The sequence below is a fragment of the Periplaneta americana genome, chromosome 7, assembly GCF_040183065.1.
Source record: "Periplaneta americana isolate PAMFEO1 chromosome 7, P.americana_PAMFEO1_priV1, whole genome shotgun sequence".
Lineage (NCBI taxonomy): Eukaryota > Metazoa > Arthropoda > Insecta > Blattodea > Blattidae > Periplaneta > Periplaneta americana.
This window is the reverse complement of record NC_091123.1, coordinates 24,287,351-24,308,968: the sequence shown is the minus strand read 5'-3', so window position 1 is coordinate 24,308,968 and position 21,618 is coordinate 24,287,351. Positions and strand designations below refer to the sequence as shown.

Below are 21,618 nucleotides of genomic sequence, written 5' to 3'. Positions count from 1 at the left end.
GGAAGTAGAGTTTATTAAGCTTTCACGCCCAGAAATAAAATAATGCTGTAACGGTACTGCGACACAAGAACAGTAAAGTCATTAATGTCAGAATTCGAAACAGCTTTGTACTAAATACATAGTTAATTAGCTTTTAAACATACGAAATGTACCAATTTCATAGATATGGATGCTAATGAAATAGTGCAACAGCAGTTAATAATAATAATAATAATAATAATAATAATAATAATAATAATAATAATAATACTTACTTACTTACTTACAAATGGCTTTTAAGGAACCCGAAGGTTCATTGCCGCCCTCACATAAGCCCGCCAGCGGTCCCTATCCTGTGCAAGATTAATCCAGTCTTTATCATCATACCCCACCTCCCTCAAATCCATTTTAATATTATCCTCCCATCTACGTCTCGGCCTCCCTAAAGGTCTTTTTCCCTCCGGTCTCCCAACTAACACTCTATATGCATTTCTGGATTCGCCCATACATGCTACATGCCCTGCCCATCTCAAACGTCTCGATTTTATGTTCCTAATTATGTCAGGTGAAGAATACAATGCGAATAATAATAATAATAATAATAATAATAATAATAATAATAATAATAAAAATAATAATAATAATAATAAGTATAACCTCAAACTTGTATACCAGTAAGTTATTAAAATGTGCAAGCATTAACTTTCATTAATCTGAATTGTTTCTTTTTAATCCTATGTGTGAACTGACATTTTTATATTTATGTAAAATATGTGTAAAATGGTAGAATTTATGCGGTGTTTAATGGAATAAACAGCAACTATTTGCTGCGTACAAATCTGAAAACTAAATCAGCAATCTTAACTTAAGGTAAGATAATGTATTATTATTATTATTATTATTATTATTATTATTATTATTATTATTATTATTAAGTAGTACTGACTGTCAATCACTTCAATGTGACATTAATTCAGTCGCTAAATGGTCGGAAGAAAATGGTATGAAAATTAACGTATCCAAAACTAATGTAATAACCTTTTCTAGAAAAACTTCTTCGCTGAAATTTAATTATTATCTAAATAATGTTCTAATTAACAGAACTGATTGCGTAAAAGATTTGGGAATATTCTTTGACAGTAAATTGTATTTTCATAGTCACGTTGATTACATTTACAATCACGCAATCAGAATGCTAGGAATAATACGGTCAATAACTTATTCTTTTTCCACGCCCGATTCTCTTTTAATGCTATACTATACATTGGTGCGATCGAAACTCGAATATGCATCTGTAGTTTGGAACTCGATTACAACTACGGACTCGGCTAAATTAGAAAATATACAAAGAAAATTTATATCCTTATGTTCATTCAGATTTCTGGCCATTAATTCCGGGTACAGTTATGAGAGAAAATGTGAATATTTTAATTGTAAAAATCTATATGCTAGACGCCATGAGCTAGATTATCTGTTCTTTTGTAAAGTCCTCAAAGGTGATATATCCTGTGACTCTTTCTTAAACAATATTACCTTACGTATTCCAACTAAAGATATGAGAGCCCACAAACTTTTCTATATTAGAAATTCGAAATTCCTTTCACCAGTCTCCAGATGCATTAAAAATGCCAACATGCATAGCTGCGAATTCGATCCCTTCAATGTATAGACTTAGTTTGCTCTTGGCAACGATTTATCATTTACGTATTCTTTTAGGCATTATACTCAATTATCATTGTCTCATAGTATTCTTAGTTATCCATTCATCTTCATTATTGTAATTAATTGTAATTATAATTATATTTATGTGTAATAATTATTTTTGTTTTATGTTTTTGTTATATGTATGTGTGCTGAACTGTAATTGGCTACTGGCTGTTGTACAGCACATTAAATAAATATAAATATAAATATAAATATAAATAAATTATTATTATTATTATTATTATTATCAAAATGTTATGCCTAATAGTATTAGTATTCAGAAATTCGTTACCTACTAAAATAGTGGAATGGGGGAAGGGAATTATCATCTCTGGTAGGAAGAGCTGTGTATGAATAAGAACAGAATTTTTTTTTACGATGGGAGAAATTCCCCACAATCCTTCAACTATTATCATTATTAACATTATTATTATTATTATTATTATTATTATTACCATTATCATAATTTTATGTCTAATAGTATTAGTATGCAGAAATCCGTTACTGAAATAGTGGAGTGGGGGTAGAGAATTATCATCTCTGGTAGGAAGGGTTGTGTATGAATAAGAATATATATATATATTTTTTTTTTTGCAATGGGAAAAATTCCCCACAATCCTTCAACTATTATTATTATTATTATTATTATTATTATTATTATTATTATTATTATTATTATTATTATTGCATGAAACATGACATATGGTATGAGTTAGGCCTACAGCTTAAAAGAAGCTCTTTTCATTCAACTGTCACAAACTTGTTCACAGTGTGGCATGTGCGAAGAATTGCCCCTCTTTTAATTCATGTAACAAGTCCTTCTGGAGTCAAGTGTTTGCTGGAGGCATGAGAGACCTTCCTTTCCACCGATAGAATGATTGGCACAGTTGTAACTGGTTGAAGTTTTCACATATTCTTGACATCTATAGCTAATTTGGGTATTGCGCGTATTTATGAATTTCTTACTTGTCATTTAATTCGTCATTAAAGCATTCCAACATCTACTCTTCTGGCTTCGTACTGCCTCTTGTCTAGTAACACCATATTCTAGTATATACAGTCACGAAGCTCAATACGTAGCAAATATGCATCCATAGATTGTTGCTAACCACTAGGATCGCTACTATCGCCTCATTACGGACAATGCGAAATAGTACCTGCACAGTCTATTGTTCCCAGCACCCTCACAACTCAAGCTTCGTGGCTGTATATACTAGATTGTAGTAACACTATATCCGAGCGCTTATGATCTACTGCTGTGGCTCGATTCCAGTACAACAATATTTCAGTAGATTTATGATTGTTATTAAATAATTGATCTCTTTCTGCAGGGTGTTCCAGTATTTACCTATGTTGTCATCTTAACACTACTATGAATTTATAGAAATTACTAAATTGTTTTATTATAAAATTATTTTTGCGTTATTGAATTATTGTATTTTGCATTATTATAAAATTTCAGAGGGAAAAAGCAGTCTTTGGGAAAGGTGTAGCACAGTTTTCTTAGGAAAGGAAGTCAAGTCGTGAGTTCCGCGCTATTAGGAGAAATTACTTCGAATGTCAGTGCACGTACGGCACATAAAGAAGCGACATATAACATAATTCCCGAAATTATTGACAAAATCTGATTGTGCATATGGTGTTTGCACTGGGAAAAACTGATTGGTAAAATCATTATTGAGGGCAAACGTTTTGGTAAAAATGTATATTGCAAATAAGTTGGGAAAAGCGTCCATGAATCGTAATTTACTCCCATAACAGTTTCAGTTGTGTGGGGCACAGAAAAGGAAAGTTGTCCACCTTGATTTGATGAATTGCTGTTCACCCGAATTGAACTTGTTGACGCCGCCATTAAGTACAAGACATGCATTATAGATGACGAGAGACCCCATCTCGTACCGGTATACTAGCGGTTTAACGAAATGTTTGACTGAAGAGATTAATTATAGAAATTCCTCTTTGGCAAGCAATGATGGACAAATTTTATCTGAAGCTTCCTACCAAGGACAGGGTTTTTACGTGCCCTATATCTACTACACGGGACCCACAGCTTTACTTCCACACATGTTAAGAATTTTATCGGTTTCAAAATCCATCGCTTCGGTTGGGTTTGAACTACCGAACTTTGGATCAAACGGCTAGCACGATATCCGCTAGACTTCCGAGAACAACTCATCCTGTCAATAAAATTATTCACACGTTGACCTCTGTAGCTAAATAGTGACATTTTATAGTACCATTTATAAATATTTTCATTTAATTTGCCTTTGAAAGGAATTTCAGCCTCTGTTATTACAAGTTATGACAGTATTTTTTGTGATAGGTAATATAAATGAGGGAAATTTCACACTGTCCAGTTGTCATTGCAACTATAGTTGTTGAGTGTACGCTGGCCTTCATAAGAAATCCGAGTGAATGTTTTATAATATATTATATTGGCCAACTTTTATCGTTTCACGCGACTCCAGTAAAAAAAAAATAAATACTAATAATTATTATTGAGCATTTATTACTGTTTAGCATATTTTGACAGCATCCACTGCTCTTATTTTCCACTTAAATTTCTAGCTACATTACATAATTATTTTAATTTAAAAATATTTTATTATATTTCAGTGAATCATATTTATTTCGCTCATGCGATGGCAATTTGTTAAATAAAAAGTTGAAAGTAACGTTTCATTTCTTATTGTTATTGTTGCTGTTTTGTTATTTTTAGTTTATATCTCATCTTTTGTTTGAGTAATTTTTAATCCTTCGATGTTACGATAATAATTAAATTACAAATATGTTTTATTAATTAACATGAAATAAGACATCAAGACAAAGAAAAGGTCATTAAAATTAATTTGGAATATAATATAATCAAATTTGGAATAATTTTTTAGAATTAATTACATAATTTTGACCTCGCCATGTGTTCTGGAGCCCTAAAAAAGTAATATAAAAATATACTAGGATTTCTAGTGAACGTCAGTGTACTTATTGACAAGTTTAATGGACGCCAGATGCCCTATACAGGTGGTTAGCATGGTAGAAGGTCGACATAGAAAGGGGACGCACGAGTGAGAAAGATGAAATAATATCAAATTTCTCGCTGGGAATCGAAAACGGATCCCCTAGCTTCGTAGTGTACTACAACATGAACAGTAGAAAAGGGGAAAATATAGTACAAAACCCTTCATTTATCATGGCGGCAAAGTACAATGTAATCTATCAAAGTCGTGCAGTTCCTCATGGCCATATTTATAGTTGCTCAAATAAATCTCTCAGTGATTTATTAAGAGATTTCCGTGTTTACATCGCGATTCCCTCGAGCAATTAGTTCATGTCCGCACTAATTGTTGTTTCTCGTACGTTGTCAATCCTGCACTCGCTTTATTACCGCGTCGTAATTTCTCAACTCTCATTAGCATGGAGGAAGTATGAGACCTGCTTTACTTTGTCTTAAATTATAGATAACCGTGGGAGTTGGTATAAAAATATGAAGGGGTGTGGGGAGTGCGTGACCCGGTGCATTGCGTCTAATGACACAAAGACGCATAATTGCAGCAGCCTTATTTCCATACAAGGCTCATTATTCAAATGACCGTGAGGAAGAGATTAATATCCGCCATTTAAATGTTGCTTCTTGCTGCCACTTCCTAACCTCAATTTTTAGGTTCATCTATACACTTTCTCTTCTCTTCTCTTCTCTTCTCTTCTCTTCTCTTCTCTTCTCTTCTCTTCTCTTCTCTTCTCTTCTCTTCTCTTCTCTTCTCTTCTCTTCTCTTCTCTTCTCTTCTCTATTTCTATTGTCTCCTTTTGTGTTTCTTGCATTGTTACTTTCTGTACTGTGTAGCATTTTATGGTATTAATAAAATATCCCTATTAAAAGTTTGACAATTTAATGATTTGTATGGTTATAATAATAATAATAATAATAATAATAATAATAATAATAATAATAATAATAATAATAATAATGTAACTACGATATTACGTTTTATATATTAGAATGTTATATAGAAAAACCGACGAGGGTAACTGCCCTTAATTTAGGATTGCTATAACACAGCATATTATAATGAATATTATATACAGGGTTTTCATTTCAAAACTTTCCAGTCTAAATAAATAATTACTTAAATTGAATTCAATTTAAACAAAAAAACATGTCAATTTAGATACTGGGGGGGACGTCTGAAACCAGGCTTAATTGCACCTTAGATTTCACCCCTCACCCCCCCACTTTGAAATTTCAAATGGCACCCCTATATTTTTATACTTCAATATGAAAGAGCATTCGATTGTTTATACACCTCATTCATTTGCTTTCGCATCTTTTTTTTTTCTATCGTTGCCTGGCAACCTGTATTTTTGTTATTTTCAGTTGATTGTAGGATGAAAACACAGCTTATTTTGTGTAATTTCCTAAATTTAATCAATAGGGATGATTTATGTTCTCTCTTGAAGGGTATACACCATTTTAAAATAATTTAATACACAAATTACATGAAATGCTCAATAAGTTTTTGTAGCTTTATTACCTTCAGCTCTAATCAACAATAACAACAATACAGGTTGCCAGGCGACGATAGGAAACAAAATATAGGAAAACAAATGAATGAAATGTATAAACAATTGAATGTTGTTTCATATTTAAGTATAAAAATATAGAGGTGTCATTTGAAATTTCAAAGTGGGGGAGGCTGGGAGTGGGGGTGAAATCTAAAATGAAATTAAGTCTGGTTTCAGATTTCCCCCTCCATATTTAAATCGACGTGTTTTTTGTTTAAATTGAATTCAATTTAAATAATTAGTTACTTAGACTGAGAAGTTTTGAAATGAAAGCCCTGTCTATATATATTAGTATAATGTACTTACTTACTTACTTACTTACTTATTGGCTTTTAAGGAACCTGGAGGTTCATTGCCGCCCTCATATAAGCCCGCCATTGATCCCTATCCTGAGCAAGATTAATCCAGTCTCTACCATCATATCCCACCTCCCTCAAATCCATTAGTATAATGTATAAGTAAAAAAAAAAAAAAAAAATGTCACTCGTGGGTAAGCGTATTTTTTATTTTAAAAATTAGATTTACATATGAGAATTATTAGTTGCACAAATTAACAATAAATATTACTTCTTATAATAATGCATTAAATGCGAATTGGAGGCTGTCTCTGCATCGGTCATCTTCGGACTCTAATGACAGGAGCCTGCAGGAATGTGCAGACATCACAAGCTCCTTATTAGGTTAAAAAATAAGGATGAGCCACAAGTAAAGTGATTTTATGAACGTGTTTTCGAATTACACACGGCTGTCACAAGTAGACCTGAACGAAATTGCCGCATCGCAGGAACACACAACCGCCATAAAATGAGTTGCGGTTCCACTTCCTTCTCGAGTGCAGGCAAATAATTCGACTCCACGAGGAGGGATCGTCGCCGGTTGCGATACCGTTCGTCGAGACACGCTTCAATAGCTTTCTCACGTTTAGTAACGATATCATGCATGTTCAGCGTAATGCGTTTGCGGATTCCTTTATAATCAACAATTTAGTTGCCATAGCAACACGTTTCCTAGACAAGAGAAGCTCTGCTACAAGATTGCCAACAAAAAATAAACAATTGTAGCATTATGACGTGTGGATATTTTGCAGGAAAATAAATTTTGTTTTTTAAACGTTTTTCTTTCTTATAAGAGAGTGCTAAGGAATTGATAAATAGAGCCCCAGATGTATAAGAGAATACTGAAACATTACATAACATTTCTTGAAATACAGTATGTTGTATAATTATTATAATAAATTTTGTGCGAGATCGTGCGTATTTGCTTGTTTTCCGCACAGAGCCAATACGCGGTAAGTGCGAAATACCACGTTCAGTATTCCCAACGTAACACACACAACAATTTCCCTCTTCTTACCGCTTAAGCGCGATATTCATTTTACTGCTTTAGGCTTTTAACATATTATTTTTAGAGACGTTTAACATAGTAATAATTATAAATTGGAAACTTGCCACTGCAATTTCACCTAAATTGCAATGTTAATTATTGTTTTTAAATATTTGCAAAAATTAAGTAAAGTCTACTACTCCACGAAACTTATTGCATTCCTGATACAAGTAACATTAAGGAAGCCGTGAAAAAATCAACAAGATTCCAGATGCCGATGTTATTACTGCAATATGTTATATGAATAATATTGTTAAAATATTAAAATGAAAAATAAATCATTACATAACCTTACCGTTTGTTTTAAGTTCGCATTTATAGACTGGAAAAAAAAAGACAGACGTATATCACTGCCTGCTGGAGTATAGTAAACACAGAAAACATTTTATAGCAACAATGTTGAAGAAAGATATTTTGGTTCTCCGAAGTTGCCGTCATTAAACAGAAACCAACATGGAGATTTCATTGCAACTAATTAGAAATTCCTCTTTCAGGTATGTAATAAACGATCTTCGTACAAAATAATGTACGATACACGAGCGGTATGTTTGTTTTCATGTTCTCGAAAATTAAAAAAGCTCAACTACGTTTCGCTTTTTCAATCTTTTCCTCGAACATGAAAACGTCAACATACCGCTCTTGTAACGTATATTACTATTGTGCAAAATAAAAGCAGCGTTGAAATTTTACGAACTTCATGACAACATTTAAGTCAGTTTCAAGCAGATTTTCCAAGCGATTCTTCCATTTTTCAACATTTCGCTTTCCTCCTTATCTTCAGCCTCGTGGTTTGTTATGTTTTCTAGGAAATTCATCCGACCATCTTATTCTCGATCTACCAACGTTTCTTTTTCTTCCAGTATTATTTTTGTTTTACAGTATTCTTCCTTTCTATCTGTTCCGTCCATTGTTTTGTCTTTCCTTTTCAACTGGTTTGTAATTGTATGTAAAAGAAAGGCTCTCTATTCTCAATAGATGTTAATTACATTTTAGTCTTTTACTCTGTAATCAGAATAGGTTAGATTTTGCAAGGAGAATCAAGAAGTGTGAATATACGAGTACATACCCTTTGTATATTATGTAGAGAACGAAAGTTAATCTTTTTATTTAGTGCATATTAATTTATTTAATTTGTATTTGTCTTTTTAGTAATAATAGGTAGTTCAAGAAAATAAACTATAAAGGTAGACGCTCACTTACAGTACAGTAACGGATTCGTTTGGCGCGTTCGGTTTGTTATTATAGCATCGCTTACTTGTCTGCATTTCCGAATTCATCACAGTGATGTTATTTACCGATAGAGCGAGAACATTACTTCCTTGTAGTGTTCTGGTTTAAACCTAGAAGTAAAATAAGAACTTTGAGGAGGATATATTTTTAATTTCGTTAATTCTGAAGAAAAAAAAAAAAACAAAAAAAAAACACAACAAAAATCAAAATGAGATTCGCGTCATCCATTTTGTTGATCCCTTCAGTATTACCACACCCTACTACATACAGTCACGAAGCTTGAGGTGATTTTTTGTATTTCTCGCGATACAATGCTCCAAGCGGTTAGCAACTGAAAGTGCTAGGAACAATAGACCGTGCGATAATAGCGATCCTAGTGGCTAGCAACTAAAGTTCAACTGTCATTGGATGCATATTCCCTACGTATTGAGCTTCGTGACTCTGTACTAGACTGTGGTATTACCGCGATTGGAGGCTTTGGAATTAATATATTGTCGTGGCTTTCTCTATTTCGATCTTGACCCGCACAAAAATCCGTCTAGATATCTCTGCCAGAATTCTGGACGGAATCCGGTCGTGCAGACAGAGATGCTAAATTTAAAATAGTGAAAAGGATAAAAATCTCTCTATACCCTGTACCTGTAGTTCTTTTTCATATTTGAATTTTTAATTTTATCTCTTTCTCTGATACTTTTCTTTTCTCTGAATTTATTGTTATTATTATTATTATCATCATCATCATCATCATCATCAAGTCTGCTGTCAAAAAATCTGAAAGTTAGAATTTATAAAACAGTTATATTACCGGTTGTTCTTTATGGTTGTGAAATTTGGACTCTCACTTTGAGACAGGAACATAGGTTAAGGGTGTTTGAGAATAAGGTGCTTAGGAAAATATTTGGGGCTAAGAGGGATGAAGTTACAGGAGAATGGAGAAAGTTACATGACACAGAACTGCATGCATTGTATTCTTCACCTGACATAATTAGGAACATTAAATCCAGACGTTTGAGATGGGCAGGGCATGTAGCACGTATGGGCGAATCCAGAAATGCATATAGTGTGTTAGTTGGGAGGCCGGAGGGAAAAATACCTTTGGGGAGGCCGAGACGTAGGTGGGAAGATAATATTAAAATGGATCTGAGGTAGGTGGGATATGATGGTAGAGACTGGATTAATCTTGCTCAGGATAGGGACCAATGGCGGGCTTATGTGAGGGCGGCAATGAACCTCCGGGTTTCTTAAAAGCCAGTAAGTAAGTAATTAAGTAAGTATTATTATTATTATTATTATTATTATTATTATTATTATTATTATTATTATTACAATTTGTTTTTGTATTTCTGCTGGAGTGGCAGAGAAGGCCTGAAGGCATTCACTTCACCAGATTAAATTAATTTAAATAAATAAATAAGTAAATAAATAAATAGTCGCATATGTGGGCAGTATATAGAAGAAAAATGGAAACCCATTATATTCTTACTGTTCTCAATAGACAATCGTGGTGTTACCTCGCAGTTAAAGCGACTAAAAATAGAAGTAGAAACATTGATATCCTGTGGATTGGATGTCGACACTCTGGGTTAGGGACAAAAGCTAACATAAGATAGAAGAGATATTTTTGATAGCCAAACTCAGTCCAATACAGTTTTCAGTGCGGTGCGCAGTTCTTAAAATGGAGCCCATGAATCAAAGCACAGTGCGCACCTTATTGTAAATCGCAGAGCGGAGTGGGCAGGTGCCGTGGATCGTCTGCTATCGGGCCAGATTGTTATTAGTAGAACGGACCTGTAATATTTCGGAAAATGAGTGTCCGTAAAATTTCCTGGCAGCTGCCAAGTACACAACCGTGGAGTCTGTGGCAGCCGTGTTTTCACGCTGCTTGATTTCTTTATCATCGGCCATTTGAAGTGACTACCTGAAAGAGGTGGAATTGGTAATGAACTTTATGTCTTGGCAGAGTGTGAGCCAACACGATCCTTTACTACTCTATGTACTGTATCGAACTGCTTTTTTTCTTCATCGTTTGACGTAGAACTAATTCTTTCTCCTCACTAGGTATGGGGTAGAGGTAACTTGGGGTTGATCGTCACATAAAAATGCAACATCCTCTCGCTCTTGTGTTCCTCTTGTTTTTCTTATATTTCACTTGTTTTTCTTATCCCCTTTTCCTCCTTGTATTTACCTCGTTATCCATGTATTCGCCTTGTTCTCTTTGTATTCTCATTTTTATTCTTGCATTCCCCTTGTACTCCTTTATTCCCCTTGTTCTTCTTGTAGTCCCCTAGATCTCCTTGTATTCCCCTTGTTCTTCCTGTGTTCCCCTTGTTCTCGTTCTCTCCACCTTGTTCTCCTTGTATTCCCCTTGTTCTTCCTGTGTTCCCCTTGTCCTCGTTCTCTCCCCCTTGTTCTCCTTGTAGTCCCCTTGTTCTCCTTTTAGTCCCCTTGTTCTCCATGTTCTCCATGTTCTCCCATGATCTTCTTGTGTTTACCGTCGCCCTCGATAGCGCAGTTGGTATAGGCTGGCTTTTTATGCTCGAGGTTGCGGGTTCGATCCCAGCCGAGGTCGATGGCATTTAAGTGTGTTTAAATGCGACAGAATCATGTCAGTAGAATTACTGGCGTATAAAAGAACTCCTGCGGGACAAAAATTCCGGCACACCGGCGACGCTGGTATAACCTCCGCAGTTGCGAGCGTCGTTAAATAAACCATAAGCATACTTCTTGTGTTTCCCTTGTTTTCTCGTATTCCTCTTGTTCTCCTTTTATTCCTCTTCTTCCCCTTGTTCCCCTTGCTCGTGTTGTGTTTCCCTTGTTTTCATTCTCTTCCCCTTGTTCTCCTTGTATTCCCCTTGCTCTGTTTGGCCTTTCTCTTTATTCCCCTCTTTCTTCTTATAGTCCTCTTGTTTTCATCTACCACCTCCTCTTCTCCTTTTCTTCTCCCTCATTGTAATCACGTCTTAATCATGACAATTAGACTGCCTCCGTGGCCTGTTGGTCACCATGCTGGCTTCCAGATCTGGAGGTCCCGGGTTCGATTCCCGAGCTCAGTTCGCGGTGAATTTTTCTTGAAGAAGAAAAATTGCCTGTGTATCCATTGTGAGTGTGCCGGGTTAATATTAATTAGCCAACCTTAAAAAAATATAAAAATACATTATATCAGGACTGTCGCTGAACAGTAACCTGTTTCTGCGTCACATTGTTGACAAGTAACTTCATCAGTTAGCACAACCATAAAGCACTAATAGATGCTATAGAGTTAACATCAATGAAAACAAAAATCATGACAATCAAATTATCACCAACTCGACTCGATGGCGTAATTAGGTTGCGGACCTCGAAGAAAACTTCATAGAATAATTTTTAGAATTGCAGTCGAAGCTAGCAGCTGTTGAAGTTGGAAACAGCTGATCTGCCTGATTCCCTAGAGCAGACAACTTTCACTTACAAAATTAGTAGTAACTTAGCAGTAACGGTAGTGGTAGTATTAGCAATAGTACTGATGGCAGTAACAGTAGTAATAATAGTAGAAATAACAGTAATAGTAGCAGTATTAGTAGTAGCAGTAGTGGTAATAGTGACAGTAATAGTAATACTTACTTACTGGCTTTTAAGGAACCCGGGGGTTCATTGCCGCCCTCACATAAGCCCGCCATTGATCTCTATCCTGAGCAAGATTAATCCAGTCTCTACCATCATATCCCACCTCCCTCAAATCCATTTTAATATTATCTTCCCATCTACGTCTCGGCCTCCCCAAAGGTCTTTTTCCCTCCGGCCTCCCAACTAACACTCTATATGCATTTCTGGATTCGTCCATACGTGCTACATCTCAAACGTCTGGATTTTATGTTCCTAATTATGTCAGGTGAGGTATACAATGCGTGCAGTTCTGCGTTGCGTAACTTTCTCCATTCTCTTGTAACTTCATCCCTCTTAGCCCCAAATATTTTCCTAAGAACCTTAATCTCTAATACTCTTAATCTCTGTTCTTCTCTCAAAGTGAAATTCCAAGTAATAGTAATAGCAGTAGTAATAGTAGTAGTGTCAGTAGTAGTAGCAATAGCAGTAGTAGTATTAGTGCCGTAGTAGTAATATTAGTAGCAATAGCAGTATCAGTAGTAAAAGTAGTGGTAATAGCAACAGTAGTAGCACAATATTAGCAGTAGCAGTAGTAGTAAGGGCAGTAAAAGTAATAGCAGTAGTAATAGTAGTAGTAGTAGTAGTAGTAGTAGTAGTAGTAGTAGTAGTAGTATTTCATTTAACAATTTCAACTGCTGAAATTATTCAAGGACGAAATTCAACTTGGGCAAAAAATGGCCGACATATTTTACTTGGAGCCCTCTATCAAAGGTAATTCCTTTAAAATCTCTGACTCTGATCTCCCAGTTCCCCCCCGTAGGAATTTCGTCGCCCTTTTGATAGACATCATCCTCGGCTGGATTTAAACCTGCGTACCTCGGATCCGATTATCAGTTTTGTACTGGTGACCACCAAAGACTACAGTTTTATGTTGAGTTGTCTGCTTGTAAGTTAGATTTTTCATTGTAGTTTGATATTCTTGCTATCCTTCTTCCATCCCTCTTCAAGTATCCCCTCGAAATGATGTAATCAACTCTAAATCACTATAGCTCTTAAAAGGGACGTTAAATGAATCACCAATTACCTTGGGCGATTGGTCAGCCATGTGAACAATTTGTATTAAACAATTCTCGCGTTTAATATAATTTGATCCCACATTCCTGCGAATGTGATACACGATTTCTAAAACTGATTCACCAGGAATGTAATACTTACAGTCTTTTACAATTAAGAATGAAGATGCCTCTTCTTGATTGAGTTAGTAAAACAGCTGGTGTGTTTGTGTTATTAGCAAGGTGACTTTTAGCGTGTTGAGACACAGGTGCGAGCGCTTTTATGACTCCACGCCACAGATTTATTATGTAAGTTATTACAGTCACGTAATACCCGAGGAAACTTGATATGGCTTTCGTGTAAAGAGTCCTGAGATGAAAAGCATATTATTTCAAGACTGCGTGTTCACTCCCATCATCGTGATTACATATTTGGATTCAAACCCAACAAATCCAGGATCTATTCTCCGAGGTAGTGCTGCGTCATACTGACCAGAAGTTTCAATTTTTGTTTTGTGATTTTGTGGCGTTGGTTAAAAATTCTCACGTTTTAAACCAAAAGATGGATTGTTGTTATTATTGATTAGAGCTAAAGAGAATAAAGCTACAAAAACTTATTGAGCATTTCATGTAATAGTTGTGATTGTGTATTAAATTATTTTAAAATGGTGTATACCCTTCAAGAGAGAACATAAATCATCCTTATTGATTAAATTTAGGAAACTACATAAAATAATCTGTGTTTTCTTCCCACAATCAACTGATAATAACAAAAATACAGGTTTCCAGGCGACGATAGAAAACAAAGGATGCGAAAACAAATGAATGAGGTGTAATTATAAACAGTTGAATGCTCTTTCATATTTAAGTAGAAACGTATAGGGCTGTCATTTGAAATTTCTGGGGTGGGGGTGAAATCTAAAATGCAATTATTAAGTCTGGTTTCAGACTTTGCCCTCAATATCTAAATTGACGTGTTTTTTATTTAGGCCTAAATTGAATTCAATTGAAATAATTAGTTAATTAGTTATTTGGGAAGTTTTGTATGTGCGCTAAAATATCAAAATTTACAGGTTATGTTATCAGCGTTTCTTTATTCACTAATTTCGTAACACTACAATTTCAGTATGATACCCCATATGGGACCGAATTAAAAAAAGTAACACGGGGTTCGCAGAAGCTCAGTAATTGCATGAATACGTCTTTGTTTTATTGTTTTGTATTTTATTATTATTTTTATGGATATGATTGAGTTACTTATTACACGACGCTCATTTCTTATTCAGTTCAGTTGCAACTACACTACGCAACACTCGACAGATGGCAGCACGCATGCGCTTTGTCATATTCACGTCAAAAAATCTTTTTCCTGATAGAGTGCTCCAGGTAAAATTTATCGGTCATTTCTCGACCACGTCGGAATTTTGAAGGTAGTAAAATAAGCTTATATAAGTGACTTATGTAATGTAAACGTGGGTTTGTGACAAGATTTTGTTTCAAAGCATTCTATACGTATACTACCTAGGTCATTTAGGTCAAAATTACATAAATTCTTGCTTAACAGATTAATTACTGATTCATATTTGTTACTTATAATGAAACTAACATCTGTCCATTCTTATTATTACCATTAATTCCTCTAAATAGAATACAGAACATCTAATGGCAAAATCTCATACATTAATATTCTCATTATCAATATATTTTAGATTTATATTTTGCTCCCTATAATATAGTTCTATTAAACTTCTATTAATTTAGTTCTCATCATTTAACCAACTAGCTATCTCAACTTAATTATAATTCTTTACATATTGCATATAAGACTGGATTAAATTACGTTAGCTCTTAAATTAAGTTCTTACTTTTTCTCATAGGTTTTATCTCAATTTGAATAAACATGTACTAGTTAAAAACTTAACTGAAGAATATTGCTGGAGAATCTTTTAAGTGTATCGTAAATATTCATAATTTAAATATGTATGTAACTATTGTATTAAGGCTGGTTGAGTGGAAGAGAAGACCTTATGGCCTTAACTCTTGCAGCGAAAATAAAACATTCTATTCTATTCTATTCTATTCTATTCTATTCTATTCTATTCTATTCTATTCTATTCTATTCTATTCTATTCTACCTAAATAATAATGTCACTTAAAAACAAATTAGTATTTTTTTTGTTCGAGTAGGACTATATTAATTCGTTTTAACTTATCTAAAATCCGACGTGGACACATGGTACGTAGGTACTTATTAACACAAACATAGGCTACTGTATCTAAAGAGATTTCTACACAACTAATAAAAATTATATTTCACCTTAGAAATTTTCTTACTCTAGGGCTATGCTAAATTTACAGAGAAACTTTATTTCGTAGTGAAGTACCACAGTCACGAAGCTCAACATGTAGTAAATATGCATCCATAGATAGTAGCTAACCACTAGGATCGCTACTATCGGCTCATTACAGACATTGGGTATAGTACCTGCACAGTCTATTGTTCCTAGTACCCTCATCAACTCAAGCTTCGTGATTGTATATACTAGACTGTGGTAGTACTATGGTGCTGTCTTATTTGCAGACAACTTGACTATTTTATATTTCCCCATAGCATTTCTCCATTATCCGACTCTGATATTTAAAGTTTTAGTCAACTTAATACAGTAATTACATTCACTTACAATCCGAAGTTTTACTCTAAGGTCCGTTCCAGCTCTGTATGACTTACGAGATATTGTAATGTGGTTACTATGACATAAGACCAAGGCCCCCAACAACACTGTAAATATGTTAGGCACATCTAGCTTCTCTAAGAAGAATATAAATATTTATTTCCTGAAAATATCTGATTTATAGATATATTTAGCTATGAGTATCACATAGCCACACTAAACAACGCTTCATTGAGTTAAGTAAAGTAGATATTTTAAAGCTCGTACTATATGACGAAATAAATGCATTGAGCTAGAAAGTAAGAGGAAGAGAAAATTAAAGAATTTAAAAGAAATTCTGCGGTTAGCTGAGCTCTTGTTTTTACGATAATGTTTCATTAGATATTAACCTTCCGCACTGCAGCTTCAGGTCGTGGTTCGCACAAAGAGACACACGCAATTTGCGTAATTATGCACATGTGTGCAGCGGAATGTTCTTGTTTAATTTCGCTGTTAACCGACAGCACCTCGCTTCGGATCTGTGTCACCAGGTCAGCCAGATTCTTACAGTAGGGACAGCGGGTCCGTTATGCCTCACTAACTATAGAAGCTGAGTATATCTTCAGGGAATTATTCCAAATGGCACGCACATCGTCAACGTAATCGATAGCCCAGGAAGTCGCTGTTCAATTACGTTTCGTAATCTCTCTCGATCCGGGGTCGAGACCCGATCCAAATCCTATGAGAATGTTTGCAGTGTTGTATAATTGTCCATACGTTCAGAGTTTTGCTCTCAGGATGACTACAATAAGTGCTTAGTTCTTTATTGTATGAGAATATTTGTAGCATTATTTAAATATCCATACGCTCTCAGAAAGATGGCTACAATAAGTGTTTCTTTCTTTGTCGCATGAGAAAATTTGTAGCATTATTTAAATATCCATACGCTCTCAGAAAGATGGCTACAATAAGTGTTTCTTTCCTTATCGTATGAGAAAATTTGTAGCATTATTTAAACATCCATACGCTCTCAGAAAGATGGCTACAATAAGTGTTTCTTTCCTTATCGTATGAGAAAATTTGTAGCATTATTTAAATATCCATACGCTCTCAGAAAGATGGCTACAATAAGTGTTTCTTTCTTTATCGTATGAGAAAATTTGTAGCATTATTTAAATATTCATACACTCTCAGAAAGATGGCTACAATACGTGTTTCTTTCCTTATCGTATGAGAAAATTTGTAGCATTATTTAAATATCCATACGCTCTCAGAAAGATGACTACAATAAGTGTTTCGTTCTTATCGTATGAGAATATTTGTAGCGTTATTTAAATATCCATACGCTCTCAGAAAGATGACTACAATAAGTGTTTCTTTCCTTATCGTATGAGAATATTTGTAGCATTATTTAAATATCCATACGCTCTCAGAAAGATGGCTACAATAAGTGTTTCTTTCCTTATCGTATGAGAATATTTGTAGCACTATTTAAATATCCATACTCTCTCAGAAAGATGGCTACAATAAGTGTTTCTTTCCTTATCGTATGAGAATATTTGTAGCATTATTTAAATATCCATACGCTCTCAGAAAGATGACTACAATAAGTGTTTCGTTCTTATCGTATGAGAATATTTGTAGCATTATTTAAATATCCATACGCTCTCAGAAAGATGGCTACAATAAGTGTTTCTTTCCTTATCGTATGAGAATATTTGTAGCACTATTTAAATATCCATACTCTCTCAGAAAGATGGCTACAATAAGTGTTTCTTTCCTTATCGTATGAGAATATTTGTAGCATTATTTAAATATCCATACGCTCTCAGAAAGATGGCTACAATAAGTGTTTCTTTCCTTATCGTATGAGAATATTTGCAGCATTATTTAAATATCCATACGCTCTCAGAGAGATGGCTACAATAAGTGTTTCTTTCCTTATCGTATGAGATTATTTGTAGCATTATTTAAATATCTGTACGCTCTCAGAAATATGGCTACAATAACTATTTAGTTCTTTATCTCATAAGAGTGTTGTAGCATTATTTAAATGTCAGTATGTCTTCAGAAAGATGGATAATTAGGCTAAGATTGTAAATGCACAGATTAGGATCTTTTCAAGTATATATTAACCGATTACAAATTGTTTTATTGATGACGATATGAAAATGCTGTCAATAATAATAATAATAATAATAATAATAATGATAATAATAATATTAATAATAATAATAATAATAAATGTACTATTGCAATTTATATTGTTTCTTTTGTTTACTTTTCGCTACATTTTTGTCTATTGTGGTTGATATAAGATTTAATTTTTGCGTAGAGTTCAGCTGACTAAGAATCTTCAGACCTTATAAATTTCATATGATCTGACTTCAAATATATGTTATTATTGTTGCTATAATTTAATGTTATATAATGTGCACATAAGTAGAATTAAAACAAATGTTTTCTAGATTGACACATCGATGAACACATCATAATCCCTCCAAATATAGCCGTCGTAGTGAAGTCGGCAATGCTTCAAAAGGAACTTAAATTGCATTACTCCATTTATGGTTTATGAATAAGCTATGAAAACAAAAGGTGACGTCTTACTAGCGATGTGGAAAAAGTTGAAAGAACTCAAAAAGCCCCTCGTGTAAGGTTGCGCGCGCATTTGCATAAGAAGCAGCAGGGGAGGACGTTTTCATGCTGCCGACAATGGGCCCCCCCGGAGGTCCTCCTGGTGTGAGGAGGAGGAATTCCAGTCCGGTTTAAATTAACCGCACACTCCCACGTCTGCGTGGACAAGTTCTCTGGTGGACTGATGTTGGTAGGTGTTATGTAGCACACTTCCATCGGAGTTTTCCGGAATGGACCAAATTCGTTCAGTTTATTCACTTGGGTAAAAAAAATCGGATCTACTGCATTAGAATTTTTCGCCTAGAACCTATACGCAGATTTTCTCATAGTGCTTTGGTTCCCGATTCGGAAGTCCGGAGTTCAAACACGTGATAATATATTTCACAAATCAACTGAAGTATTGACTTTTCCATATGATATCGTCATCATCGGAGAATACTATAAATACCGATGTGAAAGAATCATTCACCTCCTTGGAGCTAGCAGGAAAAGAAATGGGATTGGTTATTAACGAAAAAAGAAAATATTAAATCCATGGTGATAACTAATGGGAAGATAAGTGCAAACGTAGAGAGTTTAAGAGAAAATTAAATTTTTGAAAAAATCAATATCTTTACATACCGGTACCTCTGATATTTGGTTATCAAGTGGCAATAATACAGGGTGATCCGTTAGGGTATGGATAAAATAAAAACACCGTAAAACATTTACTACTGAACTGTATTTGTTGAAACTTTGTGCATGCAACACTGAAATATGGGAGATTCCTCAGAGCTCAACGTGACCCCCATTGCGCACCCTGTACAACTCATAACGGCAATGCAGTTCAGCCCCTGTCCATTGTAACATAAGAGGGGTGATTTGTTAAAAAGAATGAGTAATTTTTACTCTCAGATCATCAATGTTCCTGGGTTTCTGTGAATAGACAATGTATTTAACAAAACCCTACACGAAGAAGTAAGGAGGGGTTAGATCTGGGGAGTTTGGGGGCCAAACCAAGAGATAGGTGCTTCTCGTACTAGGTTTCGCCTGCGACTTCCTGCATGTTTTTTTTTTTTTTTAACACGGAATCTGTTTCTAAAAATGTTTTATATCAGAACATTATGGAATTGTATTTAGGTACATTACGCATACCATACTCACGTCGAAATTGCCTTTGAACTCTTTTAACACTCTCAAATTTAGCATACCAAAGAACATATTGTGTCCGCTGTTGATTTGTAGTAGCCATTTTAATCATTACGATTTTCATTTGTCCTCTCACATTATGCATGGTTGATTGTCATATATGGAAACTCCCATCTTTTAATCATATTATAACAAGCTAGAAATTTTTCCTACTATCATAATAGCTTTATAATAATAAATTAATATTATCCATACCCAAACGGATCAGACTGTACATTCGAAGGAATTACAAACCTATTGATGACCGCCAATAGAGCATATTTTGAGCTAGAAATCATTTAAGTCTTCCCTAAAAAATCAAAAACATTTTGTTTAAAATACTTATGAGATCAACCTTGACGTACGCTTCAGAAACGTGGACCACACATAAAAACTATGAAACAATATGCAAGGAAAATTTTACGCAAAACCTATATGATTCAGTAATATGAAATTCGATTTTGGAAGAAGAGGCATAACGAATATTGATTGTCTAGAAGAGTCCAATATAATAAATACAATCAAACTCAGCAGGCTAAAGTGGACAGGTTATGTTATGCGGGTAGATGGAAATGAATTATGCAACAGAACAATTTGTACAACAGGGATGCCCAAGTAATTTTCTTGTTAGAAGTGGCAATAAAGTGAATGAATGTTATTTCAACATATCCTAGATTCCCCCCTAGAGACCAATAAATAACCCTATAAAAATCGCTAATCATAAATACGAAATTTCGTCCCCATTATGATCTTCGAATTCCCTAGTTTTAGCGACTTTTTCCTCAAAATTGGCAATACTGGCTGGGGATATAAGCTGAGTTCTTACTATACGAAGCACGCGAGGCACAGTAAATGCTATGAAAAGTATCACATTGTGTTTAAAATTAAATGTTGCAGTAATCAACTTTGTAAGGGCAATACGATCTCTTATTTCTGGAGTCAAATGTAAAATCGCAAGCATGCAAGTTGGAAGATGCTGCGTAAGGTAGCCGACGAAGACACTGGTCAGCACATTGTTTATCAAACAATAATCCTATTTGATAACAAAGGAAATACGCATGCACATATTGCCTATTCAGGACTGTTAGCATATTTTTTCAAGTTTTACAATAGGAGCATTATAAGCCGTTCGTAATGTCTGGGTGCTGGCTTGTGTGGTTATAAATTCAGAAGGTCTGTGTTCGATTCTTAGAGAGGAAAAAGTACTTAATTTTTCTCCTGCAAATGTTGGAAATAGGTTTGCTCATATACAGTAAAATAGTACATTTGTTAACAAATAAAAAACTCATACAATTTTTCATAGAATTCAGGGTTCTTTCGGTCTGACATAGCTCCTAATCTAGCCCAATGGTTCTCGACCAGTGGCACGCGTATCCTTGAGGGTTCTTGAAGAAGACTGAATGGATATTTTGCCGATGATGTTGCTAATTTATTATACTAATGCTAATTTATTAGGGATTAAGATTTTGTGCCGCCAGTAGATCGCCTTGACGGAACTTTCCCCCTTTGCCTTTACATATTTTACTTACTGTATAAATCCAGTTCACATTTAACTGAAGTGTAAAATGAGGTACGAAACCGTCTAAATCCAGAAAGATATTTAATTGTTGTTATAACTATATTTAAGCCGATAATAGATTAAATTATTTCAAGAAAACAGGCTCCGGTTTCCC

The 21,618-nt window shown here is 34.5% G+C and overlaps 1 protein-coding gene across 17 annotated transcripts in view; it reads left to right on the top strand.

Annotated features, from left to right (window-relative positions):
* The window catches only part of sls (sallimus), a 959,631-nt gene that overhangs the window by 558,405 nt on the left and 379,608 nt on the right, over nucleotides 1–21,618 (top strand). The gene's annotated exons all lie outside the window — the stretch shown is intronic.